The sequence below is a fragment of the Ranitomeya imitator genome, chromosome 4 (assembly GCF_032444005.1).
Source record: "Ranitomeya imitator isolate aRanImi1 chromosome 4, aRanImi1.pri, whole genome shotgun sequence".
Lineage (NCBI taxonomy): Eukaryota > Metazoa > Chordata > Amphibia > Anura > Dendrobatidae > Ranitomeya > Ranitomeya imitator.
The window spans coordinates 151,809,039-151,830,211 of record NC_091285.1 but is presented as its reverse complement, the minus strand read 5'-3'; the positions used below and the strand labels follow the sequence as shown (position 1 = coordinate 151,830,211).

At 41.0% G+C, this 21,173-nt stretch overlaps 1 protein-coding gene across 1 annotated transcript in view; it reads left to right on the top strand.

Annotated features, from left to right (window-relative positions):
* The first annotated feature begins 12,899 nt into the window (after window positions 1-12,899).
* FGF1 (fibroblast growth factor 1) overlaps window positions 12,900-21,173 on the top strand; it is a 385,534-nt gene continuing 377,260 nt past the window's right edge. Inside the window, exon 1 of the mRNA XM_069764051.1 lies at window positions 12,900-13,299. The gene's annotated coding sequence lies outside the window, so the exon portion shown is untranslated. The remainder of the gene's footprint in view (window positions 13,300-21,173) is intronic.

Sequence of the window (21,173 nt, the reverse complement as noted above, 5' to 3'; positions counted from 1 at the left end):
AAATAAAAGTAAAAGAGCCAAGAAAGAGAAAAGCTTTACATACTCATTTGCTCAATACGCTTTTCATTTTGACCCATAATCTATTAGGCAACATATAAATACAGTAAATGCTAATTTGGTTTGGTCACTCCTAGAGCTAGCCATATATACATGAGTTATTTATCATCCGAAAGCTACAGTTGTGTGAAAAAGTCTTTGCCCCCTACCTGATTTCCTATTCTTTTGCATGTTTGTCACACTTAAATATTTCAGATCACCAAACAAATTTAGATATTAGACAAAAATGACAGATGTAAACACAAAATGCAGATTTTAAATGAAAGTCTGTATTATTAAGGGAAAAAGAAGTCCAAACCTACAGGTCCCTGTGTGAAAAAGTGATTGCACCACCCCTCCTTAAAACATAAATTATCTCTTCAAATTCCCTAGCCACACCCAGGACTGATTACTGCCACACCTGTTCTCATTCAAGAAATCACTTAAATAGGACCTGCCTGAGAAAGTGAAGTAGACCAAAAGATCCTGAAAAGCTGAACATCGTGCCTTGATCCAAAGAAATTGTGGAACAAAGTAATTGAGATCTTTTAGTCTGGAAAAGGTTATAAAGCCATTTCTAAAGCTTTAAGACTCCAGTGAACCACAGTGAGAGCCATTATCCACAAATGGTGAAAACAGAACAGTGGTGAACCTTCCCGGGAGTGACTGGCCAACCAAAATTACCCCAAGAGTACAGCAGCGACTCATCCAAGAGATTACAAAAGACCCTACAACAACATTAAAGAAAGACACTGGGCAAAAATGGCCTGCATGGCAGAGTTCCAAGTCGAAAACCACTGCTGAGCAATAAGAACATAAAGGCTTGTCTCAGTTTTGTAAAAAAGCATCTTGATGATCATCAAGACTGTTGGGAGAATACTCTGTGGACTGATGAGACCAAAGTGTAACTTTTTGGAAGATTTATGTCCCATCCCATCTGGCGTAGAAGTAACACAGAACTTCAGAAAAGGATCATCATACCAACAGTAAAATATGGTGGTGGTAGTGTGATGGTCTGGGGGCTGTTTTGCTGCTTCACAACCTGGAAGACTTGCTGTGGTAATTGGAACCATGAATTCTGCTGTCTACCAAAAAATCCTGAATGAGAATGCCTGGCCATCTGTTCGTGACCTCAAGCTGAACTGCACTTGGATTATGCAGCAGGACAATGATCCAAAACACACCAGCAAGTTCACTTCTGAATGGCTTAAGAAAAACAAAATTAAGATTTTGGAGTAGCCTAGTCAAAGTCCTGACCTTAATCTGAATGAGATGACATTTGTGGCATGACCTTGAAAAGAGGGATTGTTGGAATTCAGCCACATTCAGAGTTCATGCTCAGAAACTCTCCAATGTGGCTGAATTACAACAATTCTGCAAAGATGAGCATGCCAAAAATCCTCCAGAGCGTTGTAAAAGACTCATAGCCAGTTATTGCAAAACTTGATTGCAGTTGTTGGTGCTAAGGGTGGCCCAACTAGTTTTTAGATTTAGGGGCAATCACGTTTTCACACAGGGCCCTGCAAATTTGAATTGCTTTTTTCCTTAATAATAAAGACCTTCATTTAAAAGCTGCATTTTGTGATTACTTGTTATCTTAGTCTAATATTACACTTGTTTGGTGATCTGAAACATTTACCATTTTTTCGGACTATAAATGTGGCGGCGCCGCTGCCCGGTTTCCACGGTGAGCCGACTACATCACCGACTTCATTCCTGAAGATGTGGGCCACCGGAGGCTTCATGAAAATGGCTCTCGTAGGCCGCATGTGCACAGATTGAAATCTCGGTGGCTCTCGGCTTCAAGAAAATGGCCACCGAGATCTCAATCTGCGCACGTGCGGCCTCCAGAGGCTTCAAGAAAATGGCTGCAGGGAAACCGGTGATGCACTCTGCTCATCGTTGACACCGGGAGTGGCGCCACCACATTTCTGCCACTGGCATCCTGAAGAAGGGACCCTGCTCAGGTGCACTCTGCACTCCCACAGCCACAACTCTGCCACTGCCGGCATCCTGAGGATGGGACCCTGCTCCAGCTCTGCTTCACCGCTGACACCGGACCCGTAGCATCGCACCCTGGGACTGCAGCATTGCCCCACTTCTGCTGGCCTCTTGAGGAAGGGACCCTGCCTTCTGTGACCCCGCTGTACCACCGCCGGCTCTCAGGAAAGAAACCTTAAATTCAAACAATAAGACCCCCATCTTATAAAAATCTTTTTTTCACCCAAAAATTTGGGGTGCGTTTTATGGTCCGGTGCGTCTTATAGTCCAAAAAATATGGTAAGTGTGACAGACATGCAAATGAATCGGAAATCGGAAATCAGGGGCAAACACTTTTTCACACGACTGTAAATCCCTCAGTCACCACATAAACATGTACTTTCTAGGTGGCTGAGCGTGTATGTTTACAAGAGTAGGAAGAAGAAGAAAAGATGATATTGTCTTTCTACATACTATATCTTTCTTACCTCTCATCCAGTGGCAAATTGCTAATAGCAGCAGACAACACAGCTGGTATGGTACACATGAGTGAGGGAGGTCCTGTGCTGACGCCGCCATCGGACCTTCTCTGCCTAGCATAACATTTTCAATGGTCTGTGCATCCTGAATACAGATACAGTTGAAGATGATGATGGAACAAGCAGCCATCAGCTTCTTGTTCCATTCCATAAGTTGCTTGATTTATGAGGTGTGGTGACTCAGCACAGTGGGTGGAATGAGGTCACTGCATTGTCACTCTGCTGCACAGGTTCAGAACACATGACGCAGGGACCAGAGTAACAGGAAAACAGAGAAAAGTGAGTAATTTCTTTTTTAAATATCAATGAGTGCATTGTACAGGGATATACTGTGAGTTTGGGATATAATGTGTTGAGGATATACTGTATGCAGGAGATATACTGTGGGGCTATTACACTGTGCGTAGTAGGATGTGGAACCATCAAAGTGTGAGGAGCTTCGGATGCGATCAACTACAGTCATGGCAAAAACTGTTGGTACCCTGGAAATTGTTGCAGAAAATTTAAGCATTTCTCCCTGAAAATTATTGCAATTACACGTTTTGTTATACACATGTTTTTTTTTTCTTTGCAATTACACGTTTTGCTATACACAAAACAGTGAAAAAAAGGCATATTGAACATAATTTCACATAAAACCCCCAAAGTGACAAAATTGTTGGCACCTTTCCAAAATTGTGGGTAAACAACTTGTTTAATACATGTGATGCTCATTCAAACTCATCTGCGTAAAGTAACAAGTGTGGGCAATATAAAAATCACACTTAATGACCGCTGATCATCAACATTACTGTTGTTTAATAGCATGTTTACTCAGTCAGACTGGGGTAAAATATGCGCCCTGAAGATACAGTACCTTGCGAAAGTATTCGGCCCCCTGGAACTTTTCAACCTTTTCCCACATATCATGCTTCAAACATAAAGATACCAAATGTAAATTTTTGGTGAAGAATCAACAACAAGTGGAACACAATTGTGAAGTTGAACGAAATTTATTCGTTATGTAAAATTTTTGTGGAAATTCAAAAACTGAAAAGTGGGCATGCAATATTATTCGGCCCATTTAACATAATACTTTTTTGCGCCACCTTTTGCTGTAATTACAGCTGCAAGTCGCTTGGGCTATGTCTCTATCAGTTCTGTACATTGAGAGACTGAAATTGTTGCCCATTCTTCCTTGGCAAACAGCTCGAGCTCAGTGAGGTTTGTGAACAGCAGTTTTCAGCTCTTTCCACAGATTCTCGATTGGATTGAGGTCTTGGCTTTGACTTGGCCATTCTAACACCTGGATACGTTTATTTGTGAACCATTCCATTGTAGATTTTTTATGTTTGGGATCATTGTCTTGTTGGAAAACAAATCTCCGTCCCAGTCTCAGGTCTTTTGCAGACTCCAACAGGTTTTCTTCAAGAATGGTCCTATATTTGGCTCCATCCATCTTGCCATCAATTTCAACCATCTTCCCTGTCCCTGCTGAAGAAAAGCAGTCCCAAACCATGATGCTGCCACCACCATGTTTGACAGTGGGGATGGTGTGTTCAGGGTGATGAGCTGTGTTGCCTTTACGCCAAACATATCATTTGGCATTGTTGCCAAAAAGTGGGATTTTTGGTTTCATCTGACCAGACCACCTTCTTCCACATGTTTCGTATGTCTCCCAGGAGGCTTGTTTAAAACTTTAAACAACAGTTTTTTATGGATATCTTTGAGAAATGGCTTTCTTCTTGTCACCCTTCCATAAAGGCCAGATTTATGCAGTGTACGACTGATTGTTGTCCTATGGACAGACTGTCCCACCTCAGCTGTAGATCTCTGCAGTTCATCCAGAGTGATCATGGGCCTCTTGGCTGCATCTCTGATCAGTCTTCTCGTTGTTTGAGATGAAAGTTTAGAGGGATGGCCGGGTCTTGATAGATTTGCAGTGGTATGATACTCCTTCCATTTCAATATGATCGCTTGCACAGTGCTCCTTGGGATGTTTAAAATTTTGGAAATCATTTTGTATCCAAATCCGGAATTAAACATCTCCACAACAGTATCACGGACCTGCCTGTTGTGTTCCTTGGTCTTCATGATGCTCTCTGTGCTTCAAACAGAACCCTGAGGCTATCACAGAGCAGGTGCATTTATACGGAGACTTGATTACACACAGGTGGATTATATTTATCATCATTAAGCATTTAGGACAGCATTGGATCATTCAGAGATTCACAATGAACTTCTGGAGTGAGTTTGCTGCACTGAAAGTAAAGGGGCCGAATAATATTGCACGCCCCACTTTTCAGTTTTTCAATTTCCACAAAAATTAAAAATAACCAATAAATTTCATTCAACTTCACATTTGTGTTCCACTTGTTGTTGTTTGTTCACCAAAAATTTACGTTTGGTATCTTTATGTTTGAAGCATGATATGTGGGAAAAGGTTGAAAAGTTCCAGGGGGCCGAATACTTTCGCAAGGCACTGTATGTAAAAGATAATTCAGTGGTCATAGCCTGCCATTGTTTTTGGTAGCACAAGGCCTGTTTAAACTGGATGATGTGCTATCGAGAACGATAATCCCTTGTGCAAACACAAAAGAGTATTCCACCTGATGAAGAAGCTTTTTGCTTGTTTGTCGAGTGGTCTGCCGCCTGTTTAAATTGAAAATTATTGTGAACAATCTTTTTTAAAAATGCTTAAGAAATATTTTCGTTCATGATAACTTTTCATCATGTGGCTTTATAGTCCTTTAGATTCTTATTAATACTTTAAAAGCCAAAAATTAGATACCTATGCAAGAAAGATAGAGAAAGAAAGTAGATGTAGACTTTAACATTTCACTACGTGTAGTTTTATCATTGACGTTTTTATTACAGTAATGTGAATCACAGACAACATTATCTGGGTACACCAAATAGGAATGGTTAGAAATTTACAGAAGTAAATAGTTATTTACTGAATATAGTGCAACTTTTAATATTTTTTTTGATGTTCATATGAAAGAGCTATATCAAATGATAAATGAATATTATGCAGAGAAATTTAGTATCTACAGCACATTTTAGCAGAGTGCTTTAATAAACATATTAATCCCCTTCTTCATATCTCCTAGTATGAAACTTCGATTGAATGATAAAAATTGTAATCTTAGAGAAACAGAACCTGAGGAAATGCTTTCGATAGATTTTGAATTATTATTATACTGAAGTTGTTCAAAAGGATTGTCATTGCCTGACAACCTCTGCCTTGTCAAGTTATATTAACATCATGGAGTAGGGTCTCCCATTCTGGGCCAACTTTTCATGAGGATAGTCTAAAGCACTGCTTGTAATACTACATTTCTTTGTAGAGAAAAATCGGTAGCAGCAAGCTGATCTCTGTCCTTGTCGGCCTATGACATGATTACTCCTGATACTGTGTTCAGTGTAGACTGATTGTATATACAGTTATATGAAAAAGTTTGGGCACCCCTATTAATCTTAAGCTTAATGTTTTATAAAAATAGTTTTTTTTTGCAACAGCTATTTCAGTTTCATATATCTAATAACTGTTGGACACAGTAATGTTTCTGCCTTGAAATGAGGTTTATTGTACTAACAGAAAATGTGCAATCTGCATTCAAACAAAATTTGACAGGTGCATAAGTATGGGCACCCCACCAGAAAAGTGACATTAATATTTAGTAGATCCTCCTTTTTAAAAAATAACAGCCTCTAGTCGCTTCCTGTAGCTTTTAATGAGTTCCTGGATCCTGGATGAAGGTATTTTTGACCATTCCTCTTTACAAAACAATTCCAGATCAGTTAAGTTTGATGGTCGCCGAGCATGGACAGCCCTCTTCAAATGATCCCACAGATGTTCAATGATATTCAGGTCTGGGGACTGGGATGGCCATTCCAGAACAGTGTAATTGTTCCTCTGCATGAATGCCTGAGTAGATTTGGAGCGGTGTTTTGGATCATTGTCTTGCTGAAAGATCCATCTCCTGCGTAACTTCAACTTTGTCACTGATTCATGAACATTATTGTCAAGAATCTGCTGATACTGAAAGGAATCCATGCATCCCTCAACTTTAACAAGATTCCCGGTGCCGGCATTGGCCGCACAGCCCCAAAGCATGATGGAACCTCCACCAAATTTTACTGTGGGTAGTAAGTGTTTTTCTTGGAATGCTGTGTTTTTTGGTCGCCATGCATAACGCCTTTTTGTATGACCAAACAACTCAATCTTGGTTTCATCAGTCCACAGGACCTTCTTCCAAAAAGAAATTGGCTTCTCCAAATGTGCTTTTGCATACCTCAGCCGACTCTGTTTGTGGCGTGCTTGCAGAAATGGCTTCTTTCACATCACTCTCCCATACAGCTTCTCCTTGTGCAAAGTGCGTTGTATAGTTGACCGATGCACAGTGACACCATCTGCAGCAAGTTGATGCTGTGTTCTTCCATTTCCTTACTATGTGGAAATTGACAGGTTAAATCTCTGAGACAGCTTTTTGTATCCTTCCCCTGAACAACTATGTTGAATAATCTTTGCTTTCAGATCATTAGACAGTTGTTTTGAGGAGCCCATGATGCTACTCTTCAGAGGAGATTCAAACAGGAGAACAACTTGCAAGTGGCCACTTTAAGTAGCTTTTCTCATGATTGCATACACCTGGCTATGAAGTTCAAAGCTCAATGAGGTTAGAAAACCAAGTCAGTAAAAAGTAGGTAGGAGTATTTAAAACAAGAAAATGATAAGGGTGCCCATACTTATGCACCTGTCAAATTTTGTTTGAATGCAGATTGCACATTTTCTGTTAGTACAATCAACCTCATTTTAAGGCAGAAACATTACTGTGTCCAACAGTTATTAGATATATGAAACTGAAATAGCTGTTGCAAAAAAAACAATTTTTATAAAACATTAAGCGTAAGATTAATAGGGGTGCCCAAACTTTTTCATATAACTGTATAAACTTATCAGCTAAGTATAGCAGTGACTACAAAGTTTTAACTAGCACCATGATAAAAAAAAGTGAGCAAAGAAGTAGAAACTTTAAACCCTTCATGACCTTGGGATTTTTCGTTTTTCCGTGTTCGTTTTTCACTCCCCTCCTTCCCAGAGCCATAACTTTTTTATTTTTCGGTCAATTTGGCCATGTGAGGGCTTAGTTTTTGCGGGACAAGTTGTACTTTTGAATGACATCATTGGTTTTAGCATGACGTGTACTTAGAAAACGGGAAAAAAATACCAAGTGCGGTGAAATTGCAAAAAAAGTGCAATCCCACACTTTTTTTTTGTTAGTTTTTTTTGCTAGGTTCACTAAATGCTAAAACTGACCTGACATTATGATTCTCCAGGTCAGTACGAGTTTATAGACACCTAACATGACTAGGTTATTTTTTACCTAAGTGGTGAAAAGAAATTCCAAACTTTGCTAAAAAAAAAAAAAAAAAAAAAAAAAGTGTGCCATTTTCCGATACTCGTAGCGTCTCCATTTTTCATGATCTGGGGTCGGTTGAGGGCTTATTTTTTGCGTGCCGAGATGACGTTTTTAATAATAGCATTTTGGTGCAGATACGTTCTTTTGATCGCCCGTTATTGCATTTTAATACAATGTCGCAGCGACCAAAAAAACGTAATTCTGGCGTTTTGAATTTTTTTCTCGCTACGCCGTTTAGCGATCAGGTTAATGCTTTTTTTTAATTGATAGATCGGGCGATTCTGAATGCGGCAATACCAAATATGTGTAGATTTGATTTTTTTTTATTGATTTATTTTGATTGGGGCGAAAGGGGGGTGATTTAAACTTTTATATTTTTTTATTTTTTTCACATTTTTGTAACTTTTTTTTTTTTACTTTTGCCATGCTTCAATAGCCTCCATGGGAGGCTAGAAGCAGGCACAGCACGATCGGCTCTGCTACATAGCAGCGATCTGCTGTTCGCTGCTATGTAGCAGAAAATCAGGTGTGCTGTGAGCGCTGACCACAGGGTGGCGCTCACAGCTGCTGGGGATCAGTAACCATAGAGGTCTCAAGGACCTCTATGGTTACAATACTGAAGGATCGTCGACCTCCGATCATGTGACGGGGTCGGCGATGCCGTCATTTCCGGCCGCCCGGACGGATGCGGTAGTTAAATGCCGCTGTCTGCGTTTGACAGTGACATTTAACTAGTTAATAGGCACGGGCAGATCGCAATTCTGCCTGCACCTATTACGGGCACATGCCAGCTGTTCAAAACAGCTAACATGTCCCGGCTTTGATGTGGGCTCACTGCCGGAGCCCACATCAAAGCGGGGCTTCTGACATTGGATGTACTATCCCGTCTGAGGTCAGAAAGGAGTTAAGGATGGTTACAAGGAAGCTTTGTTGGGCAAGCATGAGTTCAATTAATAAAGGTAGAAGAAGCACGGACTTTTGTCAAAAGTTTAATAGATTGGAAAAAAGAGGGGATTGTTGACAATAGAGCAGGCCTATGTATTATCAGAAAGGGTGTGGGGGCCATCATTCGGTACAAGGCATCAAGAGCAAAGGTCCTGCCCTACCGCACTTTGATTTGGGGGTTCAAGTAATGTTGAATTATCGAAAACGGTAGATAGGGTTGTCATTAAGTCATTTCGATGAGCAGTGGTGATGAGGTTCTCTGAGCTGGTTTCAAAATTGTGGTTGGGGGCTGTACATCAGTAATCTGCTCTTTATGTATGGATTTTGGTTAATTGCTTGGCAGAGTTTGGGACTCTTCAGGGTAAGGTCCCTAGGAGTCAATGTTATGGAAAAGGTTTTCTGGCAACAAAGGTGCCCCCAAGCCTGTTCTTGCAGCTGGGAGTAATGCTAGATTGTTCAATATTATTTATTGGATTCTGCCACGATTTAGAGCTCCAAGAACCTCCAAGTTATTTATTCTAATCTTTGTATAATAAAAGTCCAATTTGGCTAATTAATCTAAAGAAAAGGTGGTATGAGTATTTCTTTGATCGGGATCTGTGGGAATGAGGTGGTGATGCGAAATGGTTGGATAGTAGAAAGAGGACAGTCAGATGGAAGCCTCTACAATACTGCAGTTATGGAGAAGACTTGAAGCAATTAAGACATTTTCCAAGAATAATTGTGTAGATCAGAGGTGTCAAACTGCATTCCTCAAGGGTTGCAAACAGGTCATGTTTTCAGCTTTATTTTTGAAAAGTCAAAGAGGACAATATATCAAAATGTTTATGCCAAAAAACTGGTGAAAAACGGTTTGAATAGTCACAAAAATTGTGCGACTTTTGCCGGTTTCACAACAGTTTGAAGCAAAATGGCTGGTGCTGAGGAGGAGCTGGTACAGAGTATTGCTACACCTGTCTTTCAAATTCAGCAAAAGTGCCAGAGTTTCTTATTCCAGAAGTGATACCCCAGTCCTTAACTGGAGTAGCATTTCTGTCAAGGTGCCTCTGAGAAGATGCACCGAATTCATTAAGTGGCGTGTGCTTCTTAATAAATTTGATTCATCTTATTCCTGCAGGCCCCTTATTAAGATTGGCATACAAAACACCAGTCTTAATGAGTAGGGGCCATGGACACTGACCACAGGCAAGAGGAACAAGGAGTTATTGTAATATTCTTTTAGGATGTTGTACAAGATCCTGATTAGTTGTTGCTGCCTGTTTGAGGTACCTTTTTGTGTTGCCAACTAGTGGAAAAATTTACTTTGGCTTTGTAGCCCTTTCTAAGGATTATCATTTTTAGCCCACATTCACATGTTCAGTATTTGGTCAGTATTTTACATCAGTATTTGTAGCCAAAACCAGGAGTGGATGAATCAGAGGAAAAGTATAATAGAAACACATCACCACTTCTGTATTATCACCCACTGCTGGTTTTGCCTTACACATAATGAGGTAAAATGCTGACCAAATACTGAACGTGTGAACATGGCCTTACTGAACCAATTCTTGACTTTTTGTAAGCAATCAGGATCTCTCACTATTAAATTCTATTATTGGACTACAAAGCAGTTTCATCACCATCTACTGTGCCAGACGCTTCTGTAACATAAAAATCTGCCTCTGTAATCAGCCTCTCTACTCAGCAGGATTACATTTCAAACTTTTCATTGACACAGCAAAAAAGGCATCTACAGTATCCAGGGTTTTCTGCTGTGTACAGAAAATAATCCAGAAGGTTTTGTCTAATATATCTCTCATACATTACGCTTGTACGAGCTGCGAATGTACATGAATGGAAGCCGTCTTTATATGCTGCAGTTACACTTTTTTAGCACATGAAATACTGCCGTACTTTTTTATCGTCTAAATCCTAAGGAGCAACTCTGTACTGTTAAGTACATTAGCTTTTCGGAATTAGTTGTAGCAGCCAATTTATGGTGAAGTTACCTTCAGAGGATGGTGAAGATGGCTTGAAGTAGAAGACTTATGGCGGTGTGTGGGTAGGTCTTCACTGAGACCGCCATTCCTAACTCATGCTGATGAGCTCTACTTTCTTGGTTTCATTGTACGGATAATTTGGTTATTACTAAATATTATTCTACAAAGGTCAAATTTAATGGACATCCAAGTATTTTTGCAATTTGTGAGCAAGATGAACATCTAATTCAGAATTTTCTACAATGGCAATCTCTTATTGACCTAATGAACTTCACTAATGGTGACTATCTTAAATCTTTAAATGCTTCCCTAGACTCCGTTTGTATGTTTGTGTTATATTTATCTCCTCATAAATTTAGATTAAGATTACAAATCCGAAGATAATGGGAATGACAATTTACCAAGCCAACTAAGATTACCGTTATGGGTCTATGGCTTTTTAGGGCCTCTAACTGGGTTTACGTCATTTCAGAAAATAAGGTCCACAAATTAGAAGACAAGTAAAACCAATAATATTACTGAATCCCGCAAGCGACTTGGAGTAAAAAAAAAAAAGCCCGAAAAAACAAATATGCAAAAAAGTAGCACATTTTATTTCCCATAAAAATACATAACAAGAACATGATTTACAAATTCATAGTATATAAAGTATAACAGGAAAGAAATGATGGCACACAAGAAAACTGCCAACTCACAGAAAATATAGGGCATGGGCAAAAAGAATTGTATGATACCCCGTGACCAAAATATACCAATAAATTACATCTCGGGGATATATATCAATTAGTAAACAAGTAACATCACCTGATATTAAGTAAACCATACAGTGTTAACATCATAACAATAATATCCTATATATTCCACACACAGCACTGGGTAAAAAAATGGAAACAAATCTAGTCAAAGGAATGTAAACCACCAAGATGGAAAGAAAAGGGGTCAGACAATCTTATGGAATATAAGCTGAACTATGGAATATAGGCTGAACTGGATGGACAAATGTCTTTTTTCGGCCTTACTAACTATGTTACTATGTTACTATGTTACTCATAGTAACCCTGTGTGAGATGGCAAAGAGAGCAGCCCCTACGCGGGTTTCGCGAGGAAGCCCACGCTTACATATTTGTTTTTTTGTGCTTTTTTTACTCCAAGACGCTTGTAGGATTCATATTTAGCAGAATGCCCGGTATTACTGATTGCCTATTTGGCTATCTTCAGTAATATTTTTTTACTTCATTTCTCTAACATGATTTTTGTTTGGATTTCTTTGCCAATAATATTACGGTTGCTTATTTGAGCTGAAATATTATTTTATAATTCTTTATAGGCAACTATTTTATATCAATAAAGTGATTTTTTTTAAATATAATTTACAACCAATGTCTTCAGAATGCCTTATTGGTATGATGCTTTTATTGCTCCGTTCAAATGAAGAGAACAATAATGTCACAGAGAAACCAAACTGAATTCTTTGTCCTGATATTCTACGACTAGGAAAATACAAGAAATAGGCAACCTTTTCATCAATAATTAATAATCACGTCAAGAGCAAAGTACCATGTTTAGTCGGCATCTTAATATACTTTATTGATTTTAGATTTATCAAATTAGTTTATTTTTGGTAAGTTTTGATCTATTATGACCATAAACTGACTCCAACGACTTAAATGGTGGGAATTTTTTTCTTCCTGCACTTCTTGTGCAATACTTTTAAGGCAAATTAGATATCCAGCAGTTTCCCCAAAGCAAATATGATAACATAATTACATAATAGAGACAGTTATTGTCAAAGATTTTTTTTCAGTGAAGCCTGAGTGCTTCGGATTTTATTTTCTTAATGCAGGCAGTATAAAGTGTCTCAAGGAGACACACTGAAAAATAACCTTGAAATACTTCATGGGCAAGCATCCAGACCAAAAATAACCACAGGACCGCATAGCTTAAAAACAAAACAAGGCGAAAAAAGGGATGCAAGATAATTGTCCTTATTTTGCTCGCTCTTCTGTCCCAATGCCAGAGCACCATAGCATGGAAGACTATACCACAGCCTGCTCTGTGCGGGCATGTCTAGTTGGAGAATGAACTGGGCATGCTCATTTCTGTGCCAAGTGATCTGAGAGAATATAGCTGCATTTAGTTTCTCTCATTGCGCATTATATGGGCCAAGTTATTTAGCGCTTGATAACCTCGTCTTGGCTCAGATTAACGGGTTTACCGGAGCTGGGGAATCTGACAAATAACAACGAAGGAAACCGACCACACAATACACTGACCTACTCCACACCCAAGGTTATATATATATATTTTTTGCGATCGGTAATTGGATTCTATCCAATTTAGAAATGCTTAGGCTTTAGTGAGAAGAAACAGCTTACCGTACTGACACCCAGCACAAGAGACAACAACCGGAGCAAGGTAAGAGGAATTAATGGTTGTTTAATGGAGATACAGTATCTTCAAAGAGATTATATTTATATGCTGAATATATATCTATGATAGGTCATGTTAATACTATTGACTACTGCATATATCAAGCAAACAAACACAGAGAGTCTTCCAGAAGAGGAAGTGGGAGGGTAGACATGCAACACTGGTTAGGGGTAAGAAACATTAGTACCAAGCATCAGTTGTAACGCTAATTGTCAGTACATACCCTCTATCCATAAAGAACATAGATACATCTATGGATGACGCATACAATAATGCCTGGGTCCTCATCTTCAGGCTTCAAATCACCCCATTAAGTCATAATTTGAGGATATGCTATATAGGATACGCATCTTCCTAAAGAGGAACACACACCTTCCAACCATACAGAGCATGGACACGTCTTCTATTAATATATCTTTTAATTTTTGTTTTTTTCATTGTACACATTGAGCATCTCATCAATACAGTGTAATATATCATTTGTCAGTTAACCCACAAGAAATAGATGCTAATGATACTGTAAATGATTGAGTCCAAAGTCAGTTCCATGTTGGGGTTGTCTTCTACTGGACATTTTGGGTCCAATAATGTCTCAGAGACTGGGACCTCATCTCCTGTCCTCAATGATACAACAAGTCAGGATTTTTGAGAATATCCTATAGAGAACTTGTGGCAATTTCTGATGCTTGGCTATTAATTCCAGCAACTGTGCAATACTAATACTGTTGAGGAACCTTGAGGATTGGAGTTGAGAAACACTGCTCTACAGGATCCACTGGTAATTTAGTGGGCCAGTCAGACCTTTAGTATATCCATGGTAGGTCATTTTTTGTGTGGAGCTTTTGATTTTTATAGTCAACAAAGCTGTGTGACACTTTGTAAAAAATGTGATAAAATTGCTCATATTAAAAGGGATGTCCAAAAAACAACATATGTCATAGAATACGGGATTGGTGAGAAACATGACTGCTTGGGGTTTCAAAATTCTCTGTGTGAAAAGGGCAGTAGTGAGCATGTTTGGCCACCTTTCCTTTCATTGTCTTTATCATAGTGTTGAAAGTTGTTAAATGTCACTTGTTACATTTATTTTTATTGCAGATTATGTGGACAGTGTATGCAACGACTGTCACATTGTTATATTGACCACCTATATGAGACACTGTGATGGAGACTATTGGTTCTATGTTCTGCTGTTGGTACATGTGGCTGCCTGAGATTGGTGCCTCACCATTCCTAGGAAAAGAAGGGTGGAGCAAAATAGATGTATAGATGCCATTTTGGTGCCAGCTGGTGCAGGGTGACATTTGAGTAAGTTGGACGGAACCAGCCCAAGTGAGGTGAGTAGGGACAAAAAGCTGTGGATTATATTCAGAGAGTTGTTGCAGAACCAGGCATGATGGAATTGTAAGGTGCCAGAGGGCGGTAGCTGTGGACGAGCTGCTGCATCATGTCACCCTTGCACTTTACAGGAAAAGATGGGCTCTGGCCGGGTGTTGATGTTGTGAGGGCCTTGCACCCATGCAGGCCTCCTATGGCCAATGGTATTGGCTGACCAGGACCGTAACTGGTAAAACTTCAATAAACGAGACTTCTGTTCTATCTCATAGTCTTTAGTGAATGGTGACTTGATAAGAGTTAGGCACAAGGGGTAGCAGATACAAAAGCTTTTGGATGCTTCTTTCACAGTGTAAAGCATTTTCACACACATGGTTTCCTTTCCTCTGTTGTCTACTCCATGGCTGGTGAAACATTCTGTTCCGCCCTACTTCATCACAGCCTAGCTTGTCACCACAGTCGTGATCAGCAGGTCCTTCTACCTACTCAGGGGCTCTAAGCCCAATTTTTTACTACTGGATCTATCACTCGGGACCACCCACGAGTCCAACAACCATAGTACTGTTTAGGTCAGTTACATTTGCATTTAGCAAGCTCAGGGTTTCTCGTGACACATCGTCCTGTCCAAGCACTCCTTTATGGTGGAAGACCACTCTGTCTCATCAGTCAGTTGCAGGTCATGCTAATCCCTTGTCCTTTAGTCTCTGCTGATGTTGTTTATCCGTAAACAGCACTACACTCATACATGACCTACTTCTACTTGAACTTGTCCCTCTCTCACTAATTACAGGAAGCAGTCACTTGCTATAACACTAAGCCAATACCACTATGGGCTAGTCCTGAACATTAACATTTATCTTACCCTAACGTTGCTTATCTAACTACAGTGACTGAGTTATACTTAGTAAAAGAAAAAACAAAGTTCATATCAGCTCACTGGTGCAAGCAATGATCCACAAGGTGCACGGTGCATGGACAAATCCTCGTTCTGGTTTCAGATAAATAGACATGAATAGAAAAAGTCAAAAAGTCCAGCTACAGCAAAAATCTATATATATTTTATAAAAACAAGTAAAACAATATTATTAAAAACATAATTTATTTGAATGCTCTAAAAACAAGAAAAAACATAGCATTCAGTCTACGTGTTTCCTAATAGCCTATGAATATGTGACGCCCAAGAGACCGGGGTACCCAGCACCGGACCAATGGGGTCTGTCTCTTGAGGGGGGTGTCACGGGTGGCTTGACCCGGTGCTGTGGCCTCAGGCAATGCACAGTGTAAAGGGTATCGTGAGGGAACAGGCACTTACTTGATCAGCAGCAGGTTCTCCCAGCGGTGACGATCCCGATCCTGGATAGATGGCTATTGTCCAAATGAAAGACTGAGGCATTGAAACGTTTAACCAGTTTACTTCAACATAAAGGGATTTACAACCAGTCCTGTCACCAGAGTCTGTATGGGAACTCTGAATTACTTTGACCCTGCCGGGGTCTTCGCCTCTTATTGTACGCAATTTCTGTGTGGCCCTGCTGCTGTATGTGAACTGGCTGCCGGCCCAATCTGTCCCCTCCGGGTCCTGGTTCGACGGGCAACCCGAGTCCTTTTATCGGCTTACCCCCTCCAGGAGTACCGCTGAAGTCTGTGTCTGTTGCTGCGTCCGACCCTAGTGAAGCTGATATCACCTCACGTTTTTCCGGTTGCTGTATTATATGTAATGAATACAGCCACGGATCCGGTATCCGTCTTTGCGCCTGTTCTGGGTAGTGATTAATGCTACCCGGTTCTCACAATGTCCTTTTTCTCTAACCCTCTTCTCCTCAGGCCGGTGATTTAGGCCTGGTAACAGTCACAGGGCTGTTAGAGATTCAACTGTATGACCTCTCACTTTCAGCTCCTTAGCCCAACTGCCAGTTCTTCTCTCAGACCAGAATGGATCAAGGGGAGTCTCTGGAGCTCCCCCTTCTGGCCGGAGGTGGTAGTGCAGTCTTGCTATTTTAGTATTTGCATTTACTGTCAGTAACTATTTTTGTGGCAAATACCCCTAGGGGTGCCACATTCCCCCTTAGTTAAGAACAGTACTCCGGGACTGTGGGACAATAACATTTTGAAATAACAATTAATATGTACAGAGTCTTAAAAATGAAAAGTTACAAAAACCACTCGAGGAAACAAAAATATAGTTCTGTACAAAGTCACTTCAAATAGCGTCCATTAATACAGTTCTATCCTTGAAGGTATTAGGAAAGGCACTGTACTTAGTGTCCAGGAATTTAGTTCCATTTTTCCAACGGAGTTATCAATATAAAGTCTAAAGAAAGTTCAAAAAGAGCGAGGAGCAAAGTTCAAAAAGCAGTCTTTCCGGAGCTTTGATTTAGTGCCTCCGGGCTGATAAAAAGTTCAAGAATTTGCAAGAAGTTCATACAGACAAGTCTCTGTAGGCACTGGGCTTAAACGTTGCAGACTGATAACAATGACTATACTACATTTTCTGTTTAACTATATACGGCATAACATATATACAATTCACATTATGAGCTTTATAGTTGGTAATCTGCATACCTGGCCGGTAATTGACCCTGGGTACTACGCTGTGATCTACGTAATAGCGGTGTCTCTTCATGTGGTGTACTACTGTCTACTGCGGATGTAGTATCTGCCCGCTCTGCTAAAGATAATTCCACGACTATGGAGTTGGCAAGTCCACCGTGAATGGGATTACTCTGACCAGGAATCTGTTCTTCCTGGCCTGGAACCTCCTGTAGTACGGGGTCAGCCTCTTCCTGTCTTGGGACTTCTGGTATTGAGTTTGGTGTTGGGTAAAAGGCCACCATGGGAACCACTACTGCACCATGGTATGTTAGTAGGGTTTTGGGAAAGTCTCCTATACAGGTGTGATACACTTCCTCTTCTTTTTCCTTTACTGGTTGAACCTGTATGGGTTGAATAACTTCTGGTTCTGGCTGGACAACGTCTGGCTCTTTCAATGCTTCCGGACATAATTTAAGATTGTCTCTTGACACTAGTACAGATGTTAAGCCTCCGTTTTTGCTAATGAGACACATTTTAGGATTATCCACTCTTGTTGGTAAAACTGTGTAGGGTACGGCTTCCCACTGATTGTCCAGTTTATTGGTTCGACAATTTCTCTTGAGCACTTGGTCACCTGGTCTTAATGGGGTCGCTAGAGCATTCTGGTTGAAAGTTCGCTCTTGTCTTTCTCTAGCTTGCTGAAGGCTTCTTTCCACACTCTCTTGCACTTGGCGATACTGCTTTTGCCGTATGATATCCCAATTGGAGTCTTGGACTTCTGCGTCTGGTTTCAGAATTCCCATTTCTAGATCGATTGGTAATTGGCCGGGTCTTGCACGCATAAGGTAAGCTGGGGTGCAATTGGTGGAACTCACGGGACATGATTATACAGATCCACCAAGTCAGGCAATTTCTCTGGCCATTGATTCCTTTCTGCCTCAGGTAAAGTCTTTAGTAGTTCTATTACAATATGGTTCATCTTCTCGCATAAGCCGTTTGTTTGTGGATGATAGGCCGTCGTCCGGATCTTTTTGCAACCATACATATTACAGAATTCTCTGAAGATCTCTGATTCAAAGGCTGTACCTTGGTCGGTGAGAACCTGTTCCGGATATCCATGGGGTCTACAAAAGTACGTTTGGAACGCTTTGGCTGCTGTTTTTGCTGTCAGATCTTTTACGGGTACTACTACCAAGAAGCGTGAATAATGGTCCACGATGGTCAAGGCATAGACATAGCCAGACCGGCTTGGTGTCAACTTCACGTGGTCCATGGCTACAAGTTCAAGTGGTTGTTTGGTGATTATGGGCTGCAGTGGTGCTCTTTGGTTCTTTTGATCGTTTCTTCTGAGGTTGCACGGGCCACAATTTCTGCACCACTGTTCGATTGATTTTCTCATCCTGACCCAATAAAATCTTTCTCTTAGAAGTACTTCTATCTTTTTCCAACCGAAGTGACCAGCACCATTATGGTAAGCTTCGAGGACCATCTTGACATCTTGTTTAGGCACGATAATCTGCCAAACCAATTCATGTGTTTTCGGATTGGTGTCCCTTATACAGGGCTTCCCTTGATACAGGAACATTTTGCCTCTCTCTTTCCAGAGTTGATGCGTCTCTTCTGGGGCATCCTCATCGGGATATGCACTTTGCTCAGTTAACAGTTCCTTCACCAACTTCACAGCCGGATTGCTGTCTTGGGTGTCAGCCCATCTATGGTGTGCTAACGGATTTAAATTCACCTCTTGTTGTTTCTGATAGGTACTTGACTGATGATGTTTTGCCTTGGGATGATGGAAGGCTGGTAGTTCAATTTCTTCAAGCTCCCCCATTTCTTCTTCTACATCTCTCAAGTGTGGCATCCGGGATAGGGCATCGGCATTTCCATTCTTGCGACCTGCTCGATACTTGATCTTGAAGTTGTAATTAGATAACCGGGCTATCCATCGCTGTTCTAACGCACCTAATTTGGCTGTGTCCAGGTGGGTCAACGGATTGTTGTCAGTATAGACAATAAATTCTGCAGCGGCCAGATAGTGTTTGAAACGTTCAGTCACAGCCCAAACTACTGCCAGTAGTTCCAATTTGAAGGAGCTGTAATTTTCTGAATTTCTTTCAGTAGGCCGGAGCTTTCTACTTGCAAAGGCGATGACTTTCTCCCGACCTTCTTGCTTTTGTGACAGCACCGCTCCTAGTCCCACATTACTGGCATCGGTGTAGAGGATGAAAGGTTGATGGTAATCTGGGTATGCCAGAACCTCTTCTCCGGTTAGTGCCTTCTTTAGTTGTTCAAAGGAGTCTTCCCTTTCGTCGTTCCACTGAAAAGGAGGGTTTCGGTTTGAAGGTTTCTTCGTCTGCCCTACCAAGGTGTCTTGCAAGGGTGCTGCCAACTTGGTAAATCCTTTTATAAATCTGCGATAGTAACCCACCAATCCCAGGAATTGTCTCACTTCTTTTGCGCTGGTAGGTCTTGGCCAATCCCTTATGGCGCTTATTTTCTCGGGATCTGGTGCTACTCCCTCCGAACTCACGATGTGTCCCAGGTACTGTACCTTTGGCTTGAGAAGGTGACATTTGGATGGCTTGACTTTCATGCCATACCTGGATAAGGCTTCGAACACTTCTGCCAGGTCTATTAAGTGTTGTTCGTAAGTCTTTGAGTAGACGATCACATCATCTAGGTACAGGAGGACGGTCTCGAAGTTCTTGTGTCCGAGGCAGCATTCCATCAGCCGCTGGAAGGTACCGGATGCGTTGCAGAGTCCGAACGGCATGCGATTAAATTCACATAGACCCATTGGTGTGGTGAATGCCGTCTTTTCCTTATCTCGCTCAGCCACAGGGACTTGCCAATACCCGCTTGTTAAGTCTAAGGTGGAAAAATAATTAGCAGATTTCAAAGCAGTTAAGGACTCTTCTATCCTAGGCAAGGGGTAGGCGTCTTTATGGGTGATGTTATTAATCTTCCGGTAGTCTACGCACATTCTCATGGTTCCGTCCTTTTTTTTGACAATCACTAGAGGGGCCGCCCAGGGGCTACAGCTGTCTCTTATTACCCCAGCCTGTTTCATCTCCCTCAGCATATCTTTTGCACATTGATAGTGAGCGGGCGGTATGGGTCTATATCTTTCTTTTATTGGGGGATGGTCACTGGTGAGGATTGTGTGTTCTACCCCTTCTATCCGTCCGAAGTCCAATGGGTGTTTACTGAAGACTTGTTCATATTCCGTCACTAGCCTATACACCCCTTGTTTTTGATGGGTAGGTGTTGAATTTATGCCCACGTGTAGCTGTTGGCACCAATCCTCCATTTCTCCATCTGAGCCATTGCCTTCCACCTGACAGGTTGGTTCTAAGGGCTCAATGGTTGTGATGGCATTGTTGTCAACAGTATATAGCTTTGCCATTGTAGCATACCTTGGCAAAGTGACCTCTTCCTCTCCACAGTTCAAAAGTCGTACCGGCACTCGTCCCCGGTGTACCTCGACTATCCCTCGTGCTGTGAGTATAGTGGGCCTGCTGTCGGTGTACACTGGTTCTATTAAGGCTTGATAATCTCGTCCCTTAGTACCAATGGCTGCTCTACACCATACCAGCATTTCTGTTTTTGGTGGGATTACAATAGATGTTGGATCACTTACCCTCACACTGCCGATTTCTCCACCTGCAACTTCTACCTGTTGCCTTAACATCAATACTTTTATTTCCCTCCGGAGAACTCCCTGCTGGCAGGATTGGGCAGTTTCAGCAATTTGCTGTAAGACAGAAATGACTTCGGAAAAGCAGTTCTCTAACACATTCATTCCTATCAATACAGTTGGTTCACAGTTCCGCCGGTCAACATCAACAACAATTATACCCTGTTTCTTCAATTCTACTTTACCAATCTTTATGGTCATCTCCCTGAATCCTAGTTTCGGTACCAACTTACCATTACTGGCCCATATATCTAGTTCAACATCAGAGGGCCCTTTATCAATATCTGCATCAGCC